The sequence below is a fragment of the Staurois parvus genome, unplaced genomic scaffold, assembly GCF_062004578.1.
Source record: "Staurois parvus isolate SC_StPar_1 unplaced genomic scaffold, SC_StPar_1.0 ptg000662l, whole genome shotgun sequence".
In the NCBI taxonomy this organism is placed as follows: Eukaryota; Metazoa; Chordata; class Amphibia; order Anura; family Ranidae; genus Staurois; species Staurois parvus.
In genome coordinates, this window is record NW_028318458.1 from 476621 (window position 1) to 499606 (window position 22986).

The 22986-nt window shown below is 45.3% G+C and overlaps 39 non-coding genes across 39 annotated transcripts; all 39 read left to right on the plus strand.

The window, feature by feature from the left end:
• Positions 1–734: 734 nt before the first annotated feature.
• On the plus strand, positions 735–807 carry TRNAR-ACG (transfer RNA arginine (anticodon ACG)). The gene has a single exon. It is a non-coding gene; the product is annotated as a tRNA-Arg (tRNA).
• Positions 808–815: 8 nt separating this feature from the next.
• Positions 816–887, plus strand: TRNAH-GUG (transfer RNA histidin (anticodon GUG)). The gene has a single exon. It is a non-coding gene; the product is annotated as a tRNA-His (tRNA).
• A 916-nt stretch (positions 888–1803) lies between these two features.
• TRNAR-ACG (transfer RNA arginine (anticodon ACG)) lies at positions 1804–1876 on the plus strand. The gene has a single exon. It is a non-coding gene; the product is annotated as a tRNA-Arg (tRNA).
• Positions 1877–2864: 988 nt separating this feature from the next.
• On the plus strand, positions 2865–2937 carry TRNAR-ACG (transfer RNA arginine (anticodon ACG)). The gene has a single exon. It is a non-coding gene; the product is annotated as a tRNA-Arg (tRNA).
• Positions 2938–2945: 8 nt separating this feature from the next.
• On the plus strand, positions 2946–3017 carry TRNAH-GUG (transfer RNA histidin (anticodon GUG)). Its single transcript has one exon. It is a non-coding gene; the product is annotated as a tRNA-His (tRNA).
• A 916-nt stretch (positions 3018–3933) lies between these two features.
• On the plus strand, positions 3934–4006 carry TRNAC-ACA (transfer RNA cysteine (anticodon ACA)). The gene has a single exon. It is a non-coding gene; the product is annotated as a tRNA-Cys (tRNA).
• An 8-nt stretch (positions 4007–4014) lies between these two features.
• Positions 4015–4086, plus strand: TRNAH-GUG (transfer RNA histidin (anticodon GUG)). The gene has a single exon. It is a non-coding gene; the product is annotated as a tRNA-His (tRNA).
• A 908-nt stretch (positions 4087–4994) lies between these two features.
• TRNAR-ACG (transfer RNA arginine (anticodon ACG)) lies at positions 4995–5067 on the plus strand. The gene has a single exon. It is a non-coding gene; the product is annotated as a tRNA-Arg (tRNA).
• An 8-nt stretch (positions 5068–5075) lies between these two features.
• Positions 5076–5147, plus strand: TRNAH-GUG (transfer RNA histidin (anticodon GUG)). Its single transcript has one exon. It is a non-coding gene; the product is annotated as a tRNA-His (tRNA).
• Positions 5148–6063: 916 nt separating this feature from the next.
• On the plus strand, positions 6064–6136 carry TRNAR-ACG (transfer RNA arginine (anticodon ACG)). The gene has a single exon. It is a non-coding gene; the product is annotated as a tRNA-Arg (tRNA).
• Positions 6137–6144: 8 nt separating this feature from the next.
• On the plus strand, positions 6145–6216 carry TRNAH-GUG (transfer RNA histidin (anticodon GUG)). Its single transcript has one exon. It is a non-coding gene; the product is annotated as a tRNA-His (tRNA).
• Positions 6217–7124: 908 nt separating this feature from the next.
• TRNAR-ACG (transfer RNA arginine (anticodon ACG)) lies at positions 7125–7197 on the plus strand. Its single transcript has one exon. It is a non-coding gene; the product is annotated as a tRNA-Arg (tRNA).
• An 8-nt stretch (positions 7198–7205) lies between these two features.
• Positions 7206–7277, plus strand: TRNAH-GUG (transfer RNA histidin (anticodon GUG)). The gene has a single exon. It is a non-coding gene; the product is annotated as a tRNA-His (tRNA).
• A 908-nt stretch (positions 7278–8185) lies between these two features.
• On the plus strand, positions 8186–8258 carry TRNAR-ACG (transfer RNA arginine (anticodon ACG)). Its single transcript has one exon. It is a non-coding gene; the product is annotated as a tRNA-Arg (tRNA).
• An 8-nt stretch (positions 8259–8266) lies between these two features.
• On the plus strand, positions 8267–8338 carry TRNAH-GUG (transfer RNA histidin (anticodon GUG)). Its single transcript has one exon. It is a non-coding gene; the product is annotated as a tRNA-His (tRNA).
• Positions 8339–9254: 916 nt separating this feature from the next.
• Positions 9255–9327, plus strand: TRNAR-ACG (transfer RNA arginine (anticodon ACG)). The gene has a single exon. It is a non-coding gene; the product is annotated as a tRNA-Arg (tRNA).
• An 8-nt stretch (positions 9328–9335) lies between these two features.
• TRNAH-GUG (transfer RNA histidin (anticodon GUG)) lies at positions 9336–9407 on the plus strand. Its single transcript has one exon. It is a non-coding gene; the product is annotated as a tRNA-His (tRNA).
• Positions 9408–10315: 908 nt separating this feature from the next.
• Positions 10316–10388, plus strand: TRNAR-ACG (transfer RNA arginine (anticodon ACG)). The gene has a single exon. It is a non-coding gene; the product is annotated as a tRNA-Arg (tRNA).
• Positions 10389–10396: 8 nt separating this feature from the next.
• On the plus strand, positions 10397–10468 carry TRNAH-GUG (transfer RNA histidin (anticodon GUG)). Its single transcript has one exon. It is a non-coding gene; the product is annotated as a tRNA-His (tRNA).
• Positions 10469–11384: 916 nt separating this feature from the next.
• TRNAR-ACG (transfer RNA arginine (anticodon ACG)) lies at positions 11385–11457 on the plus strand. The gene has a single exon. It is a non-coding gene; the product is annotated as a tRNA-Arg (tRNA).
• An 8-nt stretch (positions 11458–11465) lies between these two features.
• Positions 11466–11537, plus strand: TRNAH-GUG (transfer RNA histidin (anticodon GUG)). The gene has a single exon. It is a non-coding gene; the product is annotated as a tRNA-His (tRNA).
• A 908-nt stretch (positions 11538–12445) lies between these two features.
• On the plus strand, positions 12446–12518 carry TRNAR-ACG (transfer RNA arginine (anticodon ACG)). The gene has a single exon. It is a non-coding gene; the product is annotated as a tRNA-Arg (tRNA).
• Positions 12519–12526: 8 nt separating this feature from the next.
• Positions 12527–12598, plus strand: TRNAH-GUG (transfer RNA histidin (anticodon GUG)). Its single transcript has one exon. It is a non-coding gene; the product is annotated as a tRNA-His (tRNA).
• A 916-nt stretch (positions 12599–13514) lies between these two features.
• TRNAR-ACG (transfer RNA arginine (anticodon ACG)) lies at positions 13515–13587 on the plus strand. The gene has a single exon. It is a non-coding gene; the product is annotated as a tRNA-Arg (tRNA).
• Positions 13588–13595: 8 nt separating this feature from the next.
• Positions 13596–13667, plus strand: TRNAH-GUG (transfer RNA histidin (anticodon GUG)). Its single transcript has one exon. It is a non-coding gene; the product is annotated as a tRNA-His (tRNA).
• A 908-nt stretch (positions 13668–14575) lies between these two features.
• On the plus strand, positions 14576–14648 carry TRNAR-ACG (transfer RNA arginine (anticodon ACG)). Its single transcript has one exon. It is a non-coding gene; the product is annotated as a tRNA-Arg (tRNA).
• An 8-nt stretch (positions 14649–14656) lies between these two features.
• Positions 14657–14728, plus strand: TRNAH-GUG (transfer RNA histidin (anticodon GUG)). Its single transcript has one exon. It is a non-coding gene; the product is annotated as a tRNA-His (tRNA).
• A 916-nt stretch (positions 14729–15644) lies between these two features.
• TRNAR-ACG (transfer RNA arginine (anticodon ACG)) lies at positions 15645–15717 on the plus strand. Its single transcript has one exon. It is a non-coding gene; the product is annotated as a tRNA-Arg (tRNA).
• Positions 15718–15725: 8 nt separating this feature from the next.
• TRNAH-GUG (transfer RNA histidin (anticodon GUG)) lies at positions 15726–15797 on the plus strand. Its single transcript has one exon. It is a non-coding gene; the product is annotated as a tRNA-His (tRNA).
• A 908-nt stretch (positions 15798–16705) lies between these two features.
• On the plus strand, positions 16706–16778 carry TRNAR-ACG (transfer RNA arginine (anticodon ACG)). The gene has a single exon. It is a non-coding gene; the product is annotated as a tRNA-Arg (tRNA).
• Positions 16779–16786: 8 nt separating this feature from the next.
• TRNAH-GUG (transfer RNA histidin (anticodon GUG)) lies at positions 16787–16858 on the plus strand. Its single transcript has one exon. It is a non-coding gene; the product is annotated as a tRNA-His (tRNA).
• Positions 16859–17774: 916 nt separating this feature from the next.
• On the plus strand, positions 17775–17847 carry TRNAR-ACG (transfer RNA arginine (anticodon ACG)). Its single transcript has one exon. It is a non-coding gene; the product is annotated as a tRNA-Arg (tRNA).
• Positions 17848–18834: 987 nt separating this feature from the next.
• On the plus strand, positions 18835–18907 carry TRNAR-ACG (transfer RNA arginine (anticodon ACG)). The gene has a single exon. It is a non-coding gene; the product is annotated as a tRNA-Arg (tRNA).
• An 8-nt stretch (positions 18908–18915) lies between these two features.
• TRNAH-GUG (transfer RNA histidin (anticodon GUG)) lies at positions 18916–18987 on the plus strand. Its single transcript has one exon. It is a non-coding gene; the product is annotated as a tRNA-His (tRNA).
• A 908-nt stretch (positions 18988–19895) lies between these two features.
• On the plus strand, positions 19896–19968 carry TRNAR-ACG (transfer RNA arginine (anticodon ACG)). The gene has a single exon. It is a non-coding gene; the product is annotated as a tRNA-Arg (tRNA).
• An 8-nt stretch (positions 19969–19976) lies between these two features.
• On the plus strand, positions 19977–20048 carry TRNAH-GUG (transfer RNA histidin (anticodon GUG)). The gene has a single exon. It is a non-coding gene; the product is annotated as a tRNA-His (tRNA).
• A 916-nt stretch (positions 20049–20964) lies between these two features.
• On the plus strand, positions 20965–21037 carry TRNAR-ACG (transfer RNA arginine (anticodon ACG)). The gene has a single exon. It is a non-coding gene; the product is annotated as a tRNA-Arg (tRNA).
• Positions 21038–21045: 8 nt separating this feature from the next.
• TRNAH-GUG (transfer RNA histidin (anticodon GUG)) lies at positions 21046–21117 on the plus strand. Its single transcript has one exon. It is a non-coding gene; the product is annotated as a tRNA-His (tRNA).
• Positions 21118–22025: 908 nt separating this feature from the next.
• TRNAR-ACG (transfer RNA arginine (anticodon ACG)) lies at positions 22026–22098 on the plus strand. Its single transcript has one exon. It is a non-coding gene; the product is annotated as a tRNA-Arg (tRNA).
• Positions 22099–22986: the final 888 nt, after the last annotated feature.

Consider the following 22986-nt stretch of genomic DNA (forward strand, 5'->3'; position numbering starts at 1 on the left):
AGGCAAAATAGAGAACAATGTTTCGAACAAATTAAATCCATCGAGAACTTTTAAGAACCCAACCTTCCCAATGCTAACACTCGCATACACGCACTTTGGAAGTACCTACGGCAACACCGTTTGCTCTACACATATTTGCTATCCCTGCGCACACTAGAGATAGATGGATGATTCAATTTAGGGTCATCATGGAAGCATAACTCTAAAGTGAAGAGTTGGAACTTTTTTTAATGCACTGCCTTTTTTACACTGGTTCGGTACCACAGTTCTTGGTGGTTTTACAAGTGCACCCCATTTTAAAACTAAGATATGTTTGGTATTTCTTAAAGCAGGAAAGTCGCATATTTCATGGAAAATGTTGAGATTATTTGGTTGTTGCAAATGCAAGGGGAGTAAGACATTTCCTGTGTTCTCGCTTGAAGCTTCCTCTCTGAACTCGTTATCAAAGTCGCTTTCCAAGCTTGAATTTTTGGGCAGGTTAAGAAACCTTGGCAAAGCAAGATGTTTGTGATCAAATATCTTGGCCAATCGGAAGCTGGCATTGTTTTTTTGGACAGATTCATTGCAAATATCTGGTCTTGGCTTGGGCAAGTTCATTGGAGGTTTTAGCAATGTTCTCTGGATTAGAGATCCTCCAGAAAGCCAGTGGTTTGCATTGAAACGGCCACCATGGTGCCTTGTGGTCCAGCGGTTGGAATGAGCATCAAAGGAAGTTTGGCAAACATCCAGCAGCAGGGCCAGTGGCGCAATGGATAACGCGTCTGACTACGGATCAGAAGATTGTATGTTCGACTCTTACCTGGCTCATCACATGGGCCGTGATCGTATAGTGGTTAGTACTCTGCGTTGTGGCCGCAGCAACCCCGGTTCAAATCCGGGTCACGGCAGCTTTTTACGGCGCAGCTGCCGGGCAAGATTCACAGAGGGGATTCTGTAGGCCAGATCTGCATTGGATAGAAGCAGAGGAGGCATCGCAGATCGAAAGTGAGCCCTGATAAATTGTACTTTGCACTGCCTCGTTGCTGTTTCATAGGGGGCTCGTCTGCCGCCCTGGGCTAGTAACCAAGTTAGGCAAAATAGAGAACAATGTTTCGAACAAATTAAATCCATCGAGAACTTTTAAGAACCCAACCTTCCCAATGCTAACACTCGCATACACGCACTTTGGAAGTACCTACGGCAACGCCGTTTGCTCTACACATATTTGCTATCCCTGCGCACACTAGAGATAGATGGATGATTCAATTTAGGGTCATCATGGAAGCATAACTCTAAAGTGAAGAGTTGGAACTTTTTTTAATGCACTGCCTTTTTTACACTGGTTCGGTACCACAGTTCTTGGTGGTTTTACAAGTGCACCCCATTTTAAAACTAAGATATGTTTGGTATTTCTTAAAGCAGGAAAGTCGCATATTTCATGGAAAATGTTGAGATTATTTGGTTGTTGCAAATGCAAGGGGAGTAAGACATTTCCTGTGTTCTCGCTTGAAGCTTCCTTTCTGAACTCGTTATCAAAGTCGCTTTCCAAGCTTGAATTTTTGGGCAGGTTAAGAAACCTTGGCAAAGCAAGATGTTTGTGATCAAATATCTTGGCCAATCGGAAGCTGGCATTGTTTTTTTGGACAGATTCATTGCAAATATCTGGTCTTGGCTTGGGCAAGTTCATTGGAGGTTTTAGCAATGTTCTCTGGATTAGAGATCCTCCAGAAAGCCAGTGGTTTGCATTGAAACGGCCACCATGGTGCCTTGTGGTCCAGCGGTTGGAATGAGCATCAAAGGAAGTTTGGCAAACATCCAGCAGCAGGGCCAGTGGCGCAATGGATAACACGTCTGACTACGGATCAGAAGATTGTAGGTTCGACTCCTACCTGGCTCGTCACATGGGCCGTGATCGTATAGTGGTTAGTACTCTGCGTTGTGGCCGCAGCAACCCCGGTTCCAATCCGGGTCACGGCAGCTTTTTACGGTGCAGCTGCTGGGCAAGATTCACAGAGGGGATTCTGTAGGCCAGATCTGCATTGGATAGGAGGCATCGCAGCTCGAAAGTGAGCCCTGATAAATTGTACTTTGCACTGCCTCGTTGCTGTTTCATAGGGGGCTCGTCTGCCGCCCTGGGCTAGTAACCAAGTTAGGCAAAATAGAGAACAATGTTTCGAACAAATTAAATCCATCGAGAACTTTTAAGAACCCAACCTTCCCAATGCTAACACTCGCATACACGCACTTTGGAAGTACCTACGGCAACACCGTTTGCTCTACACATATTTGCTATCCCTGCGCACACTAGAGATAGATGGATGATTCAATTTAGGGTCATCATGGAAGCATAACTCTAAAGTGAAGAGTTGGAACTTTTTTTAATGCACTGCCTTTTTTACACTGGTTCGGTACCACAGTTCTTGGTGGTTTTACAAGTGCACCCCATTTTAAAACTAAGATATGTTTGGTATTTCTTAAAGCAGGAAAGTCGCATATTTCATGGAAAATGTTGAGATTATTTGGTTGTTGCAAATGCAAGGGGAGTAAGACATTTCCTGTGTTCTCGCTTGAAGCTTCCTCTCTGAACTCGTTATCAAAGTCGCTTTCCAAGCTTGAATTTTTGGGCAGGTTAAGAAACCTTGGCAAAGCAAGATGTTTGTGATCAAATATCTTGGCCAATCGGAAGCTGGCATTGTTTTTTTGGACAGATTCATTGCAAATATCTGGTCTTGGCTTGGGCAAGTTCATTGGAGGTTTTAGCAATGTTCTCTGGATTAGAGATCCTCCAGAAAGCCAGTGGTTTGCATTGAAACGGCCACCATGGTGCCTTGTGGTCCAGCGGTTGGAATGAGCATCAAAGGAAGTTTGGCAAACATCCAGCAGCAGGGCCAGTGGCGCAATGGATAACGCGTCTGACTACGGATCAGAAGATTGTAGGTTCGACTCTTACCTGGCTCATCACATGGGCCGTGATCGTATAGTGGTTAGTACTCTGCGTTGTGGCCGCAGCAACCCCGGTTCGAATCCGGGTCACGGCAGCTTTTTACGGCGCAGCTGCCGGGCAAGATTCACAGAGGGGATTCTGTAGGCCAGATCTGCATTGGATAGAAGCAGAGGAGGCATCGCAGATCGAAAGTGAGCCCTGATAAATTGTACTTTGCACTGCCTCGTTGCTGTTTCATAGGGGGCTCGTCTGCCGCCCTGGGCTAGTAACCAAGTTAGGCAAAATAGAGAACAATGTTTCGAACAAATTAAATCCATCGAGAACTTTTAAGAACCCAACCTTCCCAATGCTAACACTCGCATACACGCACTTTGGAAGTACCTACGGCAACGCCGTTTGCTCTACACATATTTGCTATCCCTGCGCACACTAGAGATAGATGGATGATTCAATTTAGGGTCATCATGGAAGCATAACTCTAAAGTGAAGAGTTGGAACTTTTTTTAATGCACTGCCTTTTTTACACTGGTTCGGTACCACAGTTCTTGGTGGTTTTACAAGTGCACCCCATTTTAAAACTAAGATATGTTTGGTATTTCTTAAAGCAGGAAAGTCGCATATTTCATGGAAAATGTTGAGATTATTTGGTTGTTGCAAATGCAAGGGGAGTAAGACATTTCCTGTGTTCTCGCTTGAAGCTTCCTTTCTGAACTCGTTATCAAAGTCGCTTTCCAAGCTTGAATTTTTGGGCAGGTTAAGAAACCTTGGCAAAGCAAGATGTTTGTGATCAAATATCTTGGCCAATCGGAAGCTGGCATTGTTTTTTTGGACAGATTCATTGCAAATATCTGGTCTTGGCTTGGGCAAGTTCATTGGAGGTTTTAGCAATGTTCTCTGGATTAGAGATCCTCCAGAAAGCCAGTGGTTTGCATTGAAACGGCCACCATGGTGCCTTGTGGTCCAGCGGTTGGAATGAGCATCAAAGGAAGTTTGGCAAACATCCAGCAGCAGGGCCAGTGGCGCAATGGATAACGCGTCTGACTACAGATCAGAAGATTGTAGGTTCGACTCCTACCTGGCTCGTCACATGGGCCGTGATCGTATAGTGGTTAGTACTCTGCGTTGTGGCCGCAGCAACCCCGGTTCGAATCCGGGTCACGGCAGCTTTTTACGGTGCAGCTGCTGGGCAAGATTCACAGAGGGGATTCTGTAGGCCAGATCTGCATTGGATAGGAGGCATCGCAGCTCGAAAGTGAGCCCTGATAAATTGTACTTTGCACTGCCTCGTTGCTGTTTCATAGGGGGCTCGTCTGCCGCCCTGGGCTAGTAACCAAGTTAGGCAAAATAGAGAACAATGTTTCGAACAAATTAAATCCATCGAGAACTTTTAAGAACCCAACCTTCCCAATGCTAACACTCGCATACACGCACTTTGGAAGTACCTACGGCAACACCGTTTGCTCTACACATATTTGCTATCCCTGCGCACACTAGAGATAGATGGATGATTCAATTTAGGGTCATCATGGAAGCATAACTCTAAAGTGAAGAGTTGGAACTTTTTTTAATGCACTGCCTTTTTTACACTGGTTCGGTACCACAGTTCTTGGTGGTTTTACAAGTGCACCCCATTTTAAAACTAAGATATGTTTGGTATTTCTTAAAGCAGGAAAGTCGCATATTTCATGGAAAATGTTGAGATTATTTGGTTGTTGCAAATGCAAGGGGAGTAAGACATTTCCTGTGTTCTCGCTTGAAGCTTCCTCTCTGAACTCGTTATCAAAGTCGCTTTCCAAGCTTGAATTTTTGGGCAGGTTAAGAAACCTTGGCAAAGCAAGATGTTTGTGATCAAATATCTTGGCCAATCGGAAGCTGGCATTGTTTTTTTGGACAGATTCATTGCAAATATCTGGTCTTGGCTTGGGCAAGTTCATTGGAGGTTTTAGCAATGTTCTCTGGATTAGAGATCCTCCAGAAAGCCAGTGGTTTGCATTGAAACGGCCACCATGGTGCCTTGTGGTCCAGCGGTTGGAATGAGCATCAAAGGAAGTTTGGCAAACATCCAGCAGCAGGGCCAGTGGCGCAATGGATAACGCGTCTGACTACGGATCAGAAGATTGTATGTTCGACTCTTACCTGGCTCATCACATGGGCCGTGATCGTATAGTGGTTAGTACTCTGCGTTGTGGCCGCAGCAACCCCGGTTCGAATCCGGGTCACGGCAGCTTTTTACGGCGCAGCTGCCGGGCAAGATTCACAGAGGGGATTCTGTAGGCCAGATCTGCATTGGATAGAAGCAGAGGAGGCATCGCAGATCGAAAGTGAGCCCTGATAAATTGTACTTTGCACTGCCTCGTTGCTGTTTCATAGGGGGCTCGTCTGCCGCCCTGGGCTAGTAACCAAGTTAGGCAAAATAGAGAACAATGTTTCGAACAAATTAAATCCATCGAGAACTTTTAAGAACCCAACCTTCCCAATGCTAACACTCGCATACACGCACTTTGGAAGTACCTACGGCAACGCCGTTTGCTCTACACATATTTGCTATCCCTGCGCACACTAGAGATAGATGGATGATTCAATTTAGGGTCATCATGGAAGCATAACTCTAAAGTGAAGAGTTGGAACTTTTTTTAATGCACTGCCTTTTTTACACTGGTTCGGTACCACAGTTCTTGGTGGTTTTACAAGTGCACCCCATTTTAAAACTAAGATATGTTTGGTATTTCTTAAAGCAGGAAAGTCGCATATTTCATGGAAAATGTTGAGATTATTTGGTTGTTGCAAATGCAAGGGGAGTAAGACATTTCCTGTGTTCTCGCTTGAAGCTTCCTTTCTGAACTCGTTATCAAAGTCGCTTTCCAAGCTTGAATTTTTGGGCAGGTTAAGAAACCTTGGCAAAGCAAGATGTTTGTGATCAAATATCTTGGCCAATCGGAAGCTGGCATTGTTTTTTTGGACAGATTCATTGCAAATATCTGGTCTTGGCTTGGGCAAGTTCATTGGAGGTTTTAGCAATGTTCTCTGGATTAGAGATCCTCCAGAAAGCCAGTGGTTTGCATTGAAACGGCCACCATGGTGCCTTGTGGTCCAGCGGTTGGAATGAGCATCAAAGGAAGTTTGGCAAACATCCAGCAGCAGGGCCAGTGGCGCAATGGATAACGCGTCTGACTACGGATCAGAAGATTGTAGGTTCGACTCCTACCTGGCTCGTCACATGGGCCGTGATCGTATAGTGGTTAGTACTCTGCGTTGTGGCCGCAGCAACCCCGGTTCGAATCCGGGTCACGGCAGCTTTTTACGGTGCAGCTGCTGGGCAAGATTCACAGAGGGGATTCTGTAGGCCAGATCTGCATTGGATAGGAGGCATCGCAGCTCGAAAGTGAGCCCTGATAAATTGTACTTTGCACTGCCTCGTTGCTGTTTCATAGGGGGCTCGTCTGCCGCCCTGGGCTAGTAACCAAGTTAGGCAAAATAGAGAACAATGTTTCGAACAAATTAAATCCATCGAGAACTTTTAAGAACCCAACCTTCCCAATGCTAACACTCGCATACACGCACTTTGGAAGTACCTACGGCAACACCGTTTGCTCTACACATATTTGCTATCCCTGCGCACACTAGAGATAGATGGATGATTCAATTTAGGGTCATCATGGAAGCATAACTCTAAAGTGAAGAGTTGGAACTTTTTTTAATGCACTGCCTTTTTTACACTGGTTCGGTACCACAGTTCTTGGTGGTTTTACAAGTGCACCCCATTTTAAAACTAAGATATGTTTGGTATTTCTTAAAGCAGGAAAGTCGCATATTTCATGGAAAATGTTGAGATTATTTGGTTGTTGCAAATGCAAGGGGAGTAAGACATTTCCTGTGTTCTCGCTTGAAGCTTCCTTTCTGAACTCGTTATCAAAGTCGCTTTCCAAGCTTGAATTTTTGGGCAGGTTAAGAAACCTTGGCAAAGCAAGATGTTTGTGATCAAATATCTTGGCCAATCGGAAGCTGGCATTGTTTTTTTGGACAGATTCATTGCAAATATCTGGTCTTGGCTTGGGCAAGTTCATTGGAGGTTTTAGCAATGTTCTCTGGATTAGAGATCCTCCAGAAAGCCAGTGGTTTGCATTGAAACGGCCACCATGGTGCCTTGTGGTCCAGCGGTTGGAATGAGCATCAAAGGAAGTTTGGCAAACATCCAGCAGCAGGGCCAGTGGCGCAATGGATAACGCGTCTGACTACGGATCAGAAGATTGTAGGTTCGACTCCTACCTGGCTCGTCACATGGGCCGTGATCGTATAGTGGTTAGTACTCTGCGTTGTGGCCGCAGCAACCCCGGTTCGAATCCGGGTCACGGCAGCTTTTTACGGTGCAGCTGCTGGGCAAGATTCACAGAGGGGATTCTGTAGGCCAGATCTGCATTGGATAGGAGGCATCGCAGCTCGAAAGTGAGCCCTGATAAATTGTACTTTGCACTGCCTCGTTGCTGTTTCATAGGGGGCTCGTCTGCCGCCCTGGGCTAGTAACCAAGTTAGGCAAAATAGAGAACAATGTTTCGAACAAATTAAATCCATCGAGAACTTTTAAGAACCCAACCTTCCCAATGCTAACACTCGCATACACGCACTTTGGAAGTACCTACGGCAACACCGTTTGCTCTACACATATTTGCTATCCCTGCGCACACTAGAGATAGATGGATGATTCAATTTAGGGTCATCATGGAAGCATAACTCTAAAGTGAAGAGTTGGAACTTTTTTTAATGCACTGCCTTTTTTACACTGGTTCGGTACCACAGTTCTTGGTGGTTTTACAAGTGCACCCCATTTTAAAACTAAGATATGTTTGGTATTTCTTAAAGCAGGAAAGTCGCATATTTCATGGAAAATGTTGAGATTATTTGGTTGTTGCAAATGCAAGGGGAGTAAGACATTTCCTGTGTTCTCGCTTGAAGCTTCCTCTCTGAACTCGTTATCAAAGTCGCTTTCCAAGCTTGAATTTTTGGGCAGGTTAAGAAACCTTGGCAAAGCAAGATGTTTGTGATCAAATATCTTGGCCAATCGGAAGCTGGCATTGTTTTTTTGGACAGATTCATTGCAAATATCTGGTCTTGGCTTGGGCAAGTTCATTGGAGGTTTTAGCAATGTTCTCTGGATTAGAGATCCTCCAGAAAGCCAGTGGTTTGCATTGAAACGGCCACCATGGTGCCTTGTGGTCCAGCGGTTGGAATGAGCATCAAAGGAAGTTTGGCAAACATCCAGCAGCAGGGCCAGTGGCGCAATGGATAACGCGTCTGACTACGGATCAGAAGATTGTATGTTCGACTCTTACCTGGCTCATCACATGGGCCGTGATCGTATAGTGGTTAGTACTCTGCGTTGTGGCCGCAGCAACCCCGGTTCGAATCCGGGTCACGGCAGCTTTTTACGGCGCAGCTGCCGGGCAAGATTCACAGAGGGGATTCTGTAGGCCAGATCTGCATTGGATAGAAGCAGAGGAGGCATCGCAGATCGAAAGTGAGCCCTGATAAATTGTACTTTGCACTGCCTCGTTGCTGTTTCATAGGGGGCTCGTCTGCCGCCCTGGGCTAGTAACCAAGTTAGGCAAAATAGAGAACAATGTTTCGAACAAATTAAATCCATCGAGAACTTTTAAGAACCCAACCTTCCCAATGCTAACACTCGCATACACGCACTTTGGAAGTACCTACGGCAACGCCGTTTGCTCTACACATATTTGCTATCCCTGCGCACACTAGAGATAGATGGATGATTCAATTTAGGGTCATCATGGAAGCATAACTCTAAAGTGAAGAGTTGGAACTTTTTTTAATACACTGCCTTTTTTACACTGGTTCGGTACCACAGTTCTTGGTGGTTTTACAAGTGCACCCCATTTTAAAACTAAGATATGTTTGGTATTTCTTAAAGCAGGAAAGTCGCATATTTCATGGAAAATGTTGAGATTATTTGGTTGTTGCAAATGCAAGGGGAGTAAGACATTTCCTGTGTTCTCGCTTGAAGCTTCCTTTCTGAACTTGTTATCAAAGTCGCTTTCCAAGCTTGAATTTTTGGGCAGGTTAAGAAACCTTGGCAAAGCAAGATGTTTGTGATCAAATATCTTGGCCAATCGGAAGCTGGCATTGTTTTTTTGGACAGATTCATTGCAAATATCTGGTCTTGGCTTGGGCAAGTTCATTGGAGGTTTTAGCAATGTTCTCTGGATTAGAGATCCTCCAGAAAGCCAGTGGTTTGCATTGAAACGGCCACCATGGTGCCTTGTGGTCCAGCGGTTGGAATGAGCATCAAAGGAAGTTTGGCAAACATCCAGCAGCAGGGCCAGTGGCGCAATGGATGACGCGTCTGACTACGGATCAGAAGATTGTAGGTTCGACTCCTACCTGGCTCGTCACATGGGCCGTGATCGTATAGTGGTTAGTACTCTGCGTTGTGGCCGCAGCAACCCTGGTTCGAATCCGGGTCACGGCAGCTTTTTACGGTGCAGCTGCTGGGCAAGATTCACAGAGGGGATTCTGTAGGCCAGATCTGCATTGGATAGGAGGCATCGCAGCTCGAAAGTGAGCCCTGATAAATTGTACTTTGCACTGCCTCGTTGCTGTTTCATAGGGGGCTCGTCTGCCGCCCTGGGCTAGTAACCAAGTTAGGCAAAATAGAGAACAATGTTTCGAACAAATTAAATCCATCGAGAACTTTTAAGAACCCAACCTTCCCAATGCTAACACTCGCATACACGCACTTTGGAAGTACCTACGGCAACACCGTTTGCTCTACACATATTTGCTATCCCTGCGCACACTAGAGATAGATGGATGATTCAATTTAGGGTCATCATGGAAGCATAACTCTAAAGTGAAGAGTTGGAACTTTTTTTAATGCACTGCCTTTTTTACACTGGTTCGGTACCACAGTTCTTGGTGGTTTTACAAGTGCACCCCATTTTAAAACTAAGATATGTTTGGTATTTCTTAAAGCAGGAAAGTCGCATATTTCATGGAAAATGTTGAGATTATTTGGTTGTTGCAAATGCAAGGGGAGTAAGACATTTCCTGTGTTCTCGCTTGAAGCTTCCTCTCTGAACTCGTTATCAAAGTCGCTTTCCAAGCTTGAATTTTTGGGCAGGTTAAGAAACCTTGGCAAAGCAAGATGTTTGTGATCAAATATCTTGGCCAATCGGAAGCTGGCATTGTTTTTTTGGACAGATTCATTGCAAATATCTGGTCTTGGCTTGGGCAAGTTCATTGGAGGTTTTAGCAATGTTCTCTGGATTAGAGATCCTCCAGAAAGCCAGTGGTTTGCATTGAAACGGCCACCATGGTGCCTTGTGGTCCAGCGGTTGGAATGAGCATCAAAGGAAGTTTGGCAAACATCCAGCAGCAGGGCCAGTGGCGCAATGGATAACGCGTCTGACTACGGATCAGAAGATTGTATGTTCGACTCTTACCTGGCTCATCACATGGGCCGTGATCGTATAGTGGTTAGTACTCTGCGTTGTGGCCGCAGCAACCCCGGTTCGAATCCGGGTCACGGCAGCTTTTTACGGCGCAGCTGCCGGGCAAGATTCACAGAGGGGATTCTGTAGGCCAGATCTGCATTGGATAGAAGCAGAGGAGGCATCGCAGATCGAAAGTGAGCCCTGATAAATTGTACTTTGCACTGCCTCGTTGCTGTTTCATAGGGGGCTCGTCTGCCGCCCTGGGCTAGTAACCAAGTTAGGCAAAATAGAGAACAATGTTTCGAACAAATTAAATCCATCGAGAACTTTTAAGAACCCAACCTTCCCAATGCTAACACTCGCATACACGCACTTTGGAAGTACCTACGGCAACGCCGTTTGCTCTACACATATTTGCTATCCCTGCGCACACTAGAGATAGATGGATGATTCAATTTAGGGTCATCATGGAAGCATAACTCTAAAGTGAAGAGTTGGAACTTTTTTTAATGCACTGCCTTTTTTACACTGGTTCGGTACCACAGTTCTTGGTGGTTTTACAAGTGCACCCCATTTTAAAACTAAGATATGTTTGGTATTTCTTAAAGCAGGAAAGTCGCATATTTCATGGAAAATGTTGAGATTATTTGGTTGTTGCAAATGCAAGGGGAGTAAGACATTTCCTGTGTTCTCGCTTGAAGCTTCCTTTCTGAACTCGTTATCAAAGTCGCTTTCCAAGCTTGAATTTTTGGGCAGGTTAAGAAACCTTGGCAAAGCAAGATGTTTGTGATCAAATATCTTGGCCAATCGGAAGCTGGCATTGTTTTTTTGGACAGATTCATTGCAAATATCTGGTCTTGGCTTGGGCAAGTTCATTGGAGGTTTTAGCAATGTTCTCTGGATTAGAGATCCTCCAGAAAGCCAGTGGTTTGCATTGAAACGGCCACCATGGTGCCTTGTGGTCCAGCGGTTGGAATGAGCATCAAAGGAAGTTTGGCAAACATCCAGCAGCAGGGCCAGTGGCGCAATGGATAACGCGTCTGACTACGGATCAGAAGATTGTAGGTTCGACTCCTACCTGGCTCGTCACATGGGCCGTGATCGTATAGTGGTTAGTACTCTGCGTTGTGGCCGCAGCAACCCCGGTTCGAATCCGGGTCACGGCAGCTTTTTACGGTGCAGCTGCTGGGCAAGATTCACAGAGGGGATTCTGTAGGCCAGATCTGCATTGGATAGGAGGCATCGCAGCTCGAAAGTGAGCCCTGATAAATTGTACTTTGCACTGCCTCGTTGCTGTTTCATAGGGGGCTCGTCTGCCGCCCTGGGCTAGTAACCAAGTTAGGCAAAATAGAGAACAATGTTTCGAACAAATTAAATCCATCGAGAACTTTTAAGAACCCAACCTTCCCAATGCTAACACTCGCATACACGCACTTTGGAAGTACCTACGGCAACACCGTTTGCTCTACACATATTTGCTATCCCTGCGCACACTAGAGATAGATGGATGATTCAATTTAGGGTCATCATGGAAGCATAACTCTAAAGTGAAGAGTTGGAACTTTTTTTAATGCACTGCCTTTTTTACACTGGTTCGGTACCACAGTTCTTGGTGGTTTTACAAGTGCACCCCATTTTAAAACTAAGATATGTTTGGTATTTCTTAAAGCAGGAAAGTCGCATATTTCATGGAAAATGTTGAGATTATTTGGTTGTTGCAAATGCAAGGGGAGTAAGACATTTCCTGTGTTCTCGCTTGAAGCTTCCTCTCTGAACTCGTTATCAAAGTCGCTTTCCAAGCTTGAATTTTTGGGCAGGTTAAGAAACCTTGGCAAAGCAAGATGTTTGTGATCAAATATCTTGGCCAATCGGAAGCTGGCATTGTTTTTTTGGACAGATTCATTGCAAATATCTGGTCTTGGCTTGGGCAAGTTCATTGGAGGTTTTAGCAATGTTCTCTGGATTAGAGATCCTCCAGAAAGCCAGTGGTTTGCATTGAAACGGCCACCATGGTGCCTTGTGGTCCAGCGGTTGGAATGAGCATCAAAGGAAGTTTGGCAAACATCCAGCAGCAGGGCCAGTGGCGCAATGGATAACGCGTCTGACTACGGATCAGAAGATTGTATGTTCGACTCTTACCTGGCTCATCACATGGGCCGTGATCGTATAGTGGTTAGTACTCTGCGTTGTGGCCGCAGCAACCCCGGTTCGAATCCGGGTCACGGCAGCTTTTTACGGCGCAGCTGCCGGGCAAGATTCACAGAGGGGATTCTGTAGGCCAGATCTGCATTGGATAGAAGCAGAGGAGGCATCGCAGATCGAAAGTGAGCCCTGATAAATTGTACTTTGCACTGCCTCGTTGCTGTTTCATAGGGGGCTCGTCTGCCGCCCTGGGCTAGTAACCAAGTTAGGCAAAATAGAGAACAATGTTTCGAACAAATTAAATCCATCGAGAACTTTTAAGAACCCAACCTTCCCAATGCTAACACTCGCATACACGCACTTTGGAAGTACCTACGGCAACGCCGTTTGCTCTACACATATTTGCTATCCCTGCGCACACTAGAGATAGATGGATGATTCAATTTAGGGTCATCATGGAAGCATAACTCTAAAGTGAAGAGTTGGAACTTTTTTTAATGCACTGCCTTTTTTACACTGGTTCGGTACCACAGTTCTTGGTGGTTTTACAAGTGCACCCCATTTTAAAACTAAGATATGTTTGGTATTTCTTAAAGCAGGAAAGTCGCATATTTCATGGAAAATGTTGAGATTATTTGGTTGTTGCAAATGCAAGGGGAGTAAGACATTTCCTGTGTTCTCGCTTGAAGCTTCCTTTCTGAACTCGTTATCAAAGTCGCTTTCCAAGCTTGAATTTTTGGGCAGGTTAAGAAACCTTGGCAAAGCAAGATGTTTGTGATCAAATATCTTGGCCAATCGGAAGCTGGCATTGTTTTTTTGGACAGATTCATTGCAAATATCTGGTCTTGGCTTGGGCAAGTTCATTGGAGGTTTTAGCAATGTTCTCTGGATTAGAGATCCTCCAGAAAGCCAGTGGTTTGCATTGAAACGGCCACCATGGTGCCTTGTGGTCCAGCGGTTGGAATGAGCATCAAAGGAAGTTTGGCAAACATCCAGCAGCAGGGCCAGTGGCGCAATGGATAACGCGTCTGACTACGGATCAGAAGATTGTAGGTTCGACTCCTACCTGGCTCGTCACATGGGCCGTGATCGTATAGTGGTTAGTACTCTGCGTTGTGGCCGCAGCAACCCCGGTTCGAATCCGGGTCACGGCAGCTTTTTACGGTGCAGCTGCTGGGCAAGATTCACAGAGGGGATTCTGTAGGCCAGATCTGCATTGGATAGGAGGCATCGCAGCTCGAAAGTGAGCCCTGATAAATTGTACTTTGCACTGCCTCGTTGCTGTTTCATAGGGGGCTCGTCTGCCGCCCTGGGCTAGTAACCAAGTTAGGCAAAATAGAGAACAATGTTTCGAACAAATTAAATCCATCGAGAACTTTTAAGAACCCAACCTTCCCAATGCTAACACTCGCATACACGCACTTTGGAAGTACCTACGGCAACACCGTTTGCTCTACACATATTTGCTATCCCTGCGCACACTAGAGATAGATGGATGATTCAATTTAGGGTCATCATGGAAGCATAACTCTAAAGTGAAGAGTTGGAACTTTTTTTAATGCACTGCCTTTTTTACACTGGTTCGGTACCACAGTTCTTGGTGGTTTTACAAGTGCACCCCATTTTAAAACTAAGATATGTTTGGTATTTCTTAAAGCAGGAAAGTCGCATATTTCATGGAAAATGTTGAGATTATTTGGTTGTTGCAAATGCAAGGGGAGTAAGACATTTCCTGTGTTCTCGCTTGAAGCTTCCTCTCTGAACTCGTTATCAAAGTCGCTTTCCAAGCTTGAATTTTTGGGCAGGTTAAGAAACCTTGGCAAAGCAAGATGTTTGTGATCAAATATCTTGGCCAATCGGAAGCTGGCATTGTTTTTTTGGACAGATTCATTGCAAATATCTGGTCTTGGCTTGGGCAAGTTCATTGGAGGTTTTAGCAATGTTCTCTGGATTAGAGATCCTCCAGAAAGCCAGTGGTTTGCATTGAAACGGCCACCATGGTGCCTTGTGGTCCAGCGGTTGGAATGAGCATCAAAGGAAGTTTGGCAAACATCCAGCAGCAGGGCCAGTGGCGCAATGGATAACGCGTCTGACTACGGATCAGAAGATTGTATGTTCGACTCTTACCTGGCTCATCACATGGGCCGTGATCGTATAGTGGTTAGTACTCTGCGTTGTGGCCGCAGCAACCCCGGTTCGAATCCGGGTCACGGCAGCTTTTTACGGCGCAGCTGCCGGGCAAGATTCACAGAGGGGATTCTGTAGGCCAGATCTGCATTGGATAGAAGCAGAGGAGGCATCGCAGATCGAAAGTGAGCCCTGATAAATTGTACTTTGCACTGCCTCGTTGCTGTTTCATAGGGGGCTCGTCTGCCGCCCTGGGCTAGTAACCAAGTTAGGCAAAATAGAGAACAATGTTTCGAACAAATTTAATCCATCGAGAACTTTTAAGAACCCAACCTTCCCAATGCTAACACTCGCATACACGCACTTTGGAAGTACCTACGGCAACGCCGTTTGCTCTACACATATTTGCTATCCCTGCGCACACTAGAGATAGATGGATGATTCAATTTAGGGTCATCATGGAAGCATAACTCTAAAGTGAAGAGTTGGAACTTTTTTTAATGCACTGCCTTTTTTACACTGGTTCGGTACCACAGTTCTTGGTGGTTTTACAAGTGCACCCCATTTTAAAACTAAGATATGTTTGGTATTTCTTAAAGCAGGAAAGTCGCATATTTCATGGAAAATGTTGAGATTATTTGGTTGTTGCAAATGCAAGGGGAGTAAGACATTTCCTGTGTTCTCGCTTGAAGCTTCCTTTCTGAACTCGTTATCAAAGTCGCTTTCCAAGCTTGAATTTTTGGGCAGGTTAAGAAACCTTGGCAAAGCAAGATGTTTGTGATCAAATATCTTGGCCAATCGGAAGCTGGCATTGTTTTTTTGGACAGATTCATTGCAAATATCTGGTCTTGGCTTGGGCAAGTTCATTGGAGGTTTTAGCAATGTTCTCTGGATTAGAGATCCTCCAGAAAGCCAGTGGTTTGCATTGAAACGGCCACCATGGTGCCTTGTGGTCCAGCGGTTGGAATGAGCATCAAAGGAAGTTTGGCAAACATCCAGCAGCAGGGCCAGTGGCGCAATGGATAACGCGTCTGACTACGGATCAGAAGATTGTATGTTCGACTCCTACCTGGCTCGTCACATGGGCCGTGATCGTATAGTGGTTAGTACTCTGTGTTGTGGCCGCAGCAACCCCGGTTCGAATCCGGGTCACGGCAGCTTTTTACGGTGCAGCTGCTGGGCAAGATTCACAGAGGGGATTCTGTAGGCCAGATCTGCATTGGATAGGAGGCATCGCAGCTCGAAAGTGAGCCCTGATAAATTGTACTTTGCACTGCCTCGTTGCTGTTTCATAGGGGGCTCGTCTGCCGCCCTGGGCTAGTAACCAAGTTAGGCAAAATAGAGAACAATGTTTCGAACAAATTAAATCCATTGAGAACTTTTAAGAACCCAACCTTCCCAATGCTAACACTCGCATACACGCACTTTGGAAGTACCTACGGCAACGCCGTTTGCTCTACACATATTTGCTATCCCTGCGCACACTAGAGATAGATGGATGATTCAATTTAGGGTCATCATGGAAGCATAACTCTAAAGTGAAGAGTTGGAACTTTTTTTAATGCACTGCCTTTTTTACACTGGTTCGGTACCACAGTTCTTGGTGGTTTTACAAGTGCACCCCATTTTAAAACTAAGATATGTTTGGTATTTCTTAAAGCAGGAAAGTCGCATATTTCATGGAAAATGTTGAGATTATTTGGTTGTTGCAAATGCAAGGGGAGTAAGACATTTCCTGTGTTCTCGCTTGAAGCTTCCTCTCTGAACTCGTTATCAAAGTCGCTTTCCAAGCTTGAATTTTTGGGCAGGTTAAGAAACCTTGGCAAAGCAAGATGTTTGTGATCAAATATCTTGGCCAATCGGAAGCTGGCATTGTTTTTTTGGACAGATTCATTGCAAATATCTGGTCTTGGCTTGGGCAAGTTCATTGGAGGTTTTAGCAATGTTCTCTGGATTAGAGATCCTCCAGAAAGCCAGTGGTTTGCATTGAAACGGCCACCATGGTGCCTTGTGGTCCAGCGGTTGGAATGAGCATCAAAGGAAGTTTGGCAAACATCCAGCAGCAGGGCCAGTGGCGCAATGGATAACGCGTCTGACTACGGATCAGAAGATTGTATGTTCGACTCTTACCTGGCTCATCACATGGGCCGTGATCGTATAGTGGTTAGTACTCTGCGTTGTGGCCGCAGCAACCCCGGTTCGAATCCGGGTCACGGCAGCTTTTTACGGCGCAGCTGCCGGGCAAGATTCACAGAGGGGATTCTGTAGGCCAGATCTGCATTGGATAGAAGCAGAGGAGGCATCGCAGATCGAAAGTGAGCCCTGATAAATTGTACTTTGCACTGCCTCGTTGCTGTTTCATAGGGGGCTCGTCTGCCGCCCTGGGCTAGTAACCAAGTTAGGCAAAATAGAGAACAATGTTTCGAACAAATTAAATCCATCGAGAACTTTTAAGAACCCAACCTTCCCAATGCTAACACTCGCATACACGCACTTTGGAAGTACCTACGGCAACGCCGTTTGCTCTACACATATTTGCTATCCCTGCGCACACTAGAGATAGATGGATGATTCAATTTAGGGTCATCATGGAAGCATAACTCTAAAGTGAAGAGTTGGAACTTTTTTTAATGCACTGCCTTTTTTACACTGGTTCGGTACCACAGTTCTTGGTGGTTTTACAAGTGCACCCCATTTTAAAACTAAGATATGTTTGGTATTTCTTAAAGCAGGAAAGTCGCATATTTCATGGAAAATGTTGAGATTATTTGGTTGTTGCAAATGCAAGGGGAGTAAGACATTTCCTGTGTTCTCGCTTGAAGCTTCCTTTCTGAACTCGTTATCAAAGTCGCTTTCCAAGCTTGAATTTTTGGGCAGGTTAAGAAACCTTGGCAAAGCAAGATGTTTGTGATCAAATATCTTGGCCAATCGGAAGCTGGCATTGTTTTTTTGGACAGATTCATTGCAAATATCTGGTCTTGGCTTGGGCAAGTTCATTGGAGGTTTTAGCAATGTTCTCTGGATTAGAGATCCTCCAGAAAGCCAGTGGTTTGCATTGAAACGGCCACCATGGTGCCTTGTGGTCCAGCGGTTGGAATGAGCATCAAAGGAAGTTTGGCAAACATCCAGCAGCAGGGCCAGTGGCGCAATGGATAACGCGTCTGACTACGGATCAGAAGATTGTAGGTTCGACTCCTACCTGGCTCGTCACATGGGCCGTGATCGTATAGTGGTTAGTACTCTGCGTTGTGCCGCAGCAACCCCGGTTCGAATCCGGGTCACGGCAGCTTTTTACGGTGCAGCTGCTGGGCAAGATTCACAGAGGGGATTCTGTAGGCCAGATCTGCATTGGATAGGAGGCATCGCAGCTCGAAAGTGAGCCCTGATAAATTGTACTTTGCACTGCCTCGTTGCTGTTTCATAGGGGGCTCGTCTGCCGCCCTGGGCTAGTAACCAAGTTAGGCAAAATAGAGAACAATGTTTCGAACAAATTAAATCCATCGAGAACTTTTAAGAACCCAACCTTCCCAATGCTAACACTCGCATACACGCACTTTGGAAGTACCTACGGCAACACCGTTTGCTCTACACATATTTGCTATCCCTGCGCACACTAGAGATAGATGGATGATTCAATTTAGGGTCATCATGGAAGCATAACTCTAAAGTGAAGAGTTGGAACTTTTTTTAATGCACTGCCTTTTTTACACTGGTTCGGTACCACAGTTCTTGGTGGTTTTACAAGTGCACCCCATTTTAAAACTAAGATATGTTTGGTATTTCTTAAAGCAGGAAAGTCGCATATTTCATGGAAAATGTTGAGATTATTTGGTTGTTGCAAATGCAAGGGGAGTAAGACATTTCCTGTGTTCTCGCTTGAAGCTTCCTCTCTGAACTCGTTATCAAAGTCGCTTTCCAAGCTTGAATTTTTGGGCAGGTTAAGAAACCTTGGCAAAGCAAGATGTTTGTGATCAAATATCTTGGCCAATCGGAAGCTGGCATTGTTTTTTTGGACAGATTCATTGCAAATATCTGGTCTTGGCTTGGGCAAGTTCATTGGAGGTTTTAGCAATGTTCTCTGGATTAGAGATCCTCCAGAAAGCCAGTGGTTTGCATTGAAACGGCCACCATGGTGCCTTGTGGTCCAGCGGTTGGAATGAGCATCAAAGGAAGTTTGGCAAACATCCAGCAGCAGGGCCAGTGGCGCAATGGATAACGCGTCTGACTACGGATCAGAAGATTGTAGGTTCGACTCCTACCTGGCTCGTCACATGGGCCGTGATCGTATAGTGGTTAGTACTCTGCGTTGTGGCCGCAGCAACCCCGGTTCGAATCCGGGTCACGGCAGCTTTTTACGGTGCAGCTGCTGGGCAAGATTCACAGAGGGGATTCTGTAGGCCAGATCTGCATTGGATAGGAGGCATCGCAGCTCGAAAGTGAGCCCTGATAAATTGTACTTTGCACTGCCTCGTTGCTGTTTCATAGGGGGCTCGTCTGCCGCCCTGGGCTAGTAACCAAGTTAGGCAAAATAGAGAACAATGTTTCGAACAAATTAAATCCATCGAGAACTTTTAAGAACCCAACCTTCCCAATGCTAACACTCGCATACACGCACTTTGGAAGTACCTACGGCAACACCGTTTGCTCTACACATATTTGCTATCCCTGCGCACACTAGAGATAGATGGATGATTCAATTTAGGGTCATCATGGAAGCATAACTCTAAAGTGAAGAGTTGGAACTTTTTTTAATGCACTGCCTTTTTTACACTGGTTCGGTACCACAGTTCTTGGTGGTTTTACAAGTGCACCCCATTTTAAAACTAAGATATGTTTGGTATTTCTTAAAGCAGGAAAGTCGCATATTTCATGGAAAATGTTGAGATTATTTGGTTGTTGCAAATGCAAGGGGAGTAAGACATTTCCTGTGTTCTCGCTTGAAGCTTCCTCTCTGAACTCGTTATCAAAGTCGCTTTCCAAGCTTGAATTTTTGGGCAGGTTAAGAAACCTTGGCAAAGCAAGATGTTTGTGATCAAATATCTTGGCCAATCGGAAGCTGGCATTGTTTTTTTGGACAGATTCATTGCAAATATCTGGTCTTGGCTTGGGCAAGTTCATTGGAGGTTTTAGCAATGTTCTCTGGATTAGAGATCCTCCAGAAAGCCAGTGGTTTGCATTGAAACGGCCACCATGGTGCCTTGTGGTCCAGCGGTTGGAATGAGCATCAAAGGAAGTTTGGCAAACATCCAGCAGCAGGGCCAGTGGCGCAATGGATAACGCGTCTGACTACGGATCAGAAGATTGTATGTTCGACTCTTACCTGGCTCATCACATGGGCCGTGATCGTATAGTGGTTAGTACTCTGCGTTGTGGCCGCAGCAACCCCGGTTCGAATCCGGGTCACGGCAGCTTTTTACGGCGCAGCTGCCGGGCAAGATTCACAGAGGGGATTCTGTAGGCCAGATCTGCATTGGATAGAAGCAGAGGAGGCATCGCAGATCGAAAGTGAGCCCTGATAAATTGTACTTTGCACTGCCTCGTTGCTGTTTCATAGGGGGCTCGTCTGCCGCCCTGGGCTAGTAACCAAGTTAGGCAAAATAGAGAACAATGTTTCGAACAAATTAAATCCATCGAGAACTTTTAAGAACCCAACCTTCCCAATGCTAACACTCGCATACACGCACTTTGGAAGTACCTACGGCAACGCCGTTTGCTCTACACATATTTGCTATCCCTGCGCACACTAGAGATAGATGGATGATTCAATTTAGGGTCATCATGGAAGCATAACTCTAAAGTGAAGAGTTGGAACTTTTTTTAATGCACTGCCTTTTTTACACTGGTTCGGTACCACAGTTCTTGGTGGTTTTACAAGTGCACCCCATTTTAAAACTAAGATATGTTTGGTATTTCTTAAAGCAGGAAAGTCGCATATTTCATGGAAAATGTTGAGATTATTTGGTTGTTGCAAATGCAAGGGGAGTAAGACATTTCCTGTGTTCTCGCTTGAAGCTTCCTTTCTGAACTCGTTATCAAAGTCGCTTTCCAAGCTTGAATTTTTGGGCAGGTTAAGAAACCTTGGCAAAGCAAGATGTTTGTGATCAAATATCTTGGCCAATCGGAAGCTGGCATTGTTTTTTTGGACAGATTCATTGCAAATATCTGGTCTTGGCTTGGGCAAGTTCATTGGAGGTTTTAGCAATGTTCTCTGGATTAGAGATCCTCCAGAAAGCCAGTGGTTTGCATTGAAACGGCCACCATGGTGCCTTGTGGTCCAGCGGTTGGAATGAGCATCAAAGGAAGTTTGGCAAACATCCAGCAGCAGGGCCAGTGGCGCAATGGATAACGCGTCTGACTACGGATCAGAAGATTGTAGGTTCGACTCCTACCTGGCTCATCACATGGGCCGTGATCGTATAGTGGTTAGTACTCTGCGTTGTGGCCGCAGCAACCCCGGTTCGAATCCGGGTCACGGCAGCTTTTTACGGTGCAGCTGCTGGGCAAGATTCACAGAGGGGATTCTGTAGGCCAGATCTGCATTGGATAGGAGGCATCGCAGCTCGAAAGTGAGCCCTGATAAATTGTACTTTGCACTGCCTCGTTGCTGTTTCATAGGGGGCTCGTCTGCCGCCCTGGGCTAGTAACCAAGTTAGGCAAAATAGAGAACAATGTTTCGAACAAATTAAATCCATCGAGAAATTTTAAGAACCCAACCTTCCCAATGCTAACACTCGCATACACGCACTTTGGAAGTACCTACGGCAACACCGTTTGCTCTACACATATTTGCTATCCCTGCGCACACTAGAGATAGATGGATGATTCAATTTAGGGTCATCATGGAAGCATAACTCTAAAGTGAAGAGTTGGAACTTTTTTTAATGCACTGCCTTTTTTACACTGGTTCGGTACCACAGTTCTTGGTGGTTTTACAAGTGCACCCCATTTTAAAACTAAGATATGTTTGGTATTTCTTAAAGCAGGAAAGTCGCATATTTCATGGAAAATGTTGAGATTATTTGGTTGTTGCAAATGCAAGGGGAGTAAGACATTTCCTGTGTTCTCGCTTGAAGCTTCCTCTCTGAACTCGTTATCAAAGTCGCTTTCCAAGCTTGAATTTTTGGGCAGGTTAAGAAACCTTGGCAAAGCAAGATGTTTGTGATCAAATATCTTGGCCAATCGGAAGCTGGCATTGTTTTTTTGGACAGATTCATTGCAAATATCTGGTCTTGGCTTGGGCAAGTTCATTGGAGGTTTTAGCAATGTTCTCTGGATTAGAGATCCTCCAGAAAGCCAGTGGTTTGCATTGAAACGGCCACCATGGTGCCTTGTGGTCCAGCGGTTGGAATGAGCATCAAAGGAAGTTTGGCAAACATCCAGCAGCAGGGCCAGTGGCGCAATGGATAACGCGTCTGACTACGGATCAGAAGATTGTAGGTTCGACTCCTACCTGGCTCGTCACATGGGCCGTGATCGTATAGTGGTTAGTACTCTGCGTTGTGGCCGCAGCAACCCGGTTCGAATCCGGGTCACGGCAGCTTTTTACGGTGCAGCTGCTGGGCAAGATTCACAGAGGGGATTCTGTAGGCCAGATCTGCATTGGATAGGAGGCATCGCAGCTCGAAAGTGAGCCCTGATAAATTGTACTTTGCACTGCCTCGTTGCTGTTTCATAGGGGGCTCGTCTGCCGCCCTGGGCTAGTAACCAAGTTAGGCAAAATAGAGAACAATGTTTCGAACAAATTAAATCCATCGAGAACTTTTAAGAACCCAACCTTCCCAATGCTAACACTCGCATACACGCACTTTGGAAGTACCTACGGCAACACCGTTTGCTCTACACATATTTGCTATCCCTGCGCACACTAGAGATAGATGGATGATTCAATTTAGGGTCATCATGGAAGCATAACTCTAAAGTGAAGAGTTGGAACTTTTTTTAATGCACTGCCTTTTTTACACTGGTTCGGTACCACAGTTCTTGGTGGTTTTACAAGTGCACCCCATTTTAAAACTAAGATATGTTTGGTATTTCTTAAAGCAGGAAAGTCGCATATTTCATGGAAAATGTTGAGATTATTTGGTTGTTGCAAATGCAAGGGGAGTAAGACATTTCCTGTGTTCTCGCTTGAAGCTTCCTCTCTGAACTCGTTATCAAAGTCGCTTTCCAAGCTTGAATTTTTGGGCAGGTTAAGAAACCTTGGCAAAGCAAGATGTTTGTGATCAAATATCTTGGCCAATCGGAAGCTGGCATTGTTTTTTTGGACAGATTCATTGCAAATATCTGGTCTTGGCTTGGGCAAGTTCATTGGAGGTTTTAGCAATGTTCTCTGGATTAGAGATCCTC